Consider the following 2099-nt stretch of genomic DNA (forward strand, 5'->3'; position numbering starts at 1 on the left):
CTGCGGTGTGCCAGCGCGGTGGCTCGCGGAAGCCACAGGGCGCAACTGCCCATCGTGTTCCTGTAGCAACACCGCTCCGACACCGTAGTCGCTCGCGTCCGTCTGTACGACGAAATGCCGGTTTAGATCTGGTAAATGTGAGCTCGCTGTATCAGCTATTGCCTTCGCGAGAGACGCGAAAGCCGCGTCGTGCTCCCTCCCCCAGATCCACCTTGAGTTTTTCCGCAGCAATTGGTTCAATGGCTGTGCTAGCTCCGCGCATCCCGGAATGAACTGCCGATAAAAACCGACCATCCCTAGAAACCTCTGAAGGCTCTTTACGTCACACGGCGCTGGATAATTGAGGATGGCCCCCAACTTATCGTCGTTCGGCTTCAACGTACCGTTGTCAACGATAAAGCCTAAGAGATTAACCCTCGAGGCTGCGAGCTGTACCTTATCTGGGTTGATCGTCAACCCAGCCTCCCACATTCTACTCAGAACGATCTCGAGATGAGTTAGGTGCTCTTCGAACGGGTTCGAGAATACTACGACATCGTCCATGTTAGCCATGGCAAAGCTAAACTTCGCGTCCCCCAGCACGATGTCCATCAGCCGCTGAAAACTAGACTGCGAATTCGATAATCCGAACGGCAGGCGGGTAAACTCAAACAACCTCCTGTGACAAGTGAACGCTGTCTTTTGGACGTCGTCTGGTGCTACATGGATCTGCAGGAAGCCTCTGCTGCAGTCCAGCGTGGTAAAGACCTTCGCGCTACCCAGCGAGTACATGATGGACTCAATAGATGGAAAAGGATACGCGTCCCTTTTGGTCATCTCATTGAGTCGGCGGTAGTCTACACAAAGACGGGCTGTCCCGTCTTTCTTCGGCGCTAGCACTACCGGAAATGCCCACGGGCTTTGCGACGGCCGTACGGCCCCCGTGTCCAACATTTCATCGAGAGCCTTATCTAGGAGAGCTCGCTTGTGCACACTCAGCGGTCTGGGGTTACAACCCCACGGCCTGGCGTCTCCCGTGTCTATCTCATGTTGTAAAACATGCGTGACTCCCGGCCTCTCAGTAAGCATAGCTGCGTGTCTAGACAAAGCGTCCGCTAACGATCGCCTTTGTTCGGCCGGCCCGTCGAAAGAAGCCACGATCTGTTCAACGTTATGTGGTACGGCCCGCGCAGCTAACACCTGCTCCTCGCGCAGCCTAGCGAGCGAACATTCCGATCCCTTCCCCAAACTAGGTGGGGCTACAAAGGGGATGAGAGGGGTCAGCGGGTTGTAGTGGTACCCGTTATTCTTTAGGTCTAGAATGATCCCCTCTCGGCAAACGAAGTCCTGTCCCAAAATAACTGGGATTGACATGCCCGGCTAGCTCAGTCGGTAGAGCATGAGACTCTTAATCTCAGGGTCGTGGGTTCGGGCCCCACGTTGGGCGCCAGATTATGTGGGTCGCTACCTGATCGACGCCCGATCGGGACGTGCCTCGCTCGCTCCCCAAGAAGTCACCCACACAGTGCGTGTTCAAAAGAGTTTACTCAAACTCACGTCGTTGAAGAGCCGCTCGTCGCTGTCGTCCCGATGACCTCCCTGACCGGTCCCTTTCGAAGTCGCCAGCCAAAGACCCCTTCCTTTGTCTCCGTTCCCCTTTTAAGACCTTCCCAAGTCCTTGTCCCGCCGACCGTCCAATCGGGAACCTTGCTGCGAGCCGACCCTCCGACGTCAGCGCTGGGTGAGGGGGCGCTTGCCCCGTTCCTCCCGGAGAGCTCGGACGTTCCGCGACAGGACGGCGACGGAAAACGGGAAGGTCACGGGGAACGAAGGAGCGCCCGACAGTACGGCGGCGGGGACCGGCAAGGTCACGGAGCGCGGAGGAGCCAGGGAGAGGGTCCCCACAGTATATATAAACCCTTCAGCCATCGCCACCAAATTTGAAAATAAGACAGGCAAAAAATGTTTGAGTACAGCATCACGCAGTAGTTTTTCTTAGTTATTTTGGGGAATAAAATAGAGCTTATACTATACATTCAATTTCGGTGACTACTTGACTATTATTTTGCTGTGACAACTTTGAGAGGATTCACGCCAGTATAAGAAATTAAATGCAGTGT

At 54.9% G+C, this 2099-nt stretch overlaps 1 non-coding gene across 1 annotated transcript; it reads left to right on the forward strand.

Moving 5' to 3' along the window:
- The first annotated feature begins 1353 nt into the window (after positions 1-1353).
- Trnak-cuu lies at positions 1354-1426 on the forward strand. The gene has a single exon. It is a non-coding gene; the product is annotated as a tRNA-Lys (tRNA).
- The last annotated feature ends 673 nt before the right edge of the window (positions 1427-2099 follow it).

The sequence above is a fragment of the Ixodes scapularis genome, unplaced genomic scaffold (assembly GCF_016920785.2).
Source record: "Ixodes scapularis isolate PalLabHiFi unplaced genomic scaffold, ASM1692078v2 PGA_scaffold7__128_contigs__length_106722199, whole genome shotgun sequence".
NCBI lineage: Eukaryota > Metazoa > Arthropoda > Arachnida > Ixodida > Ixodidae > Ixodes > Ixodes scapularis.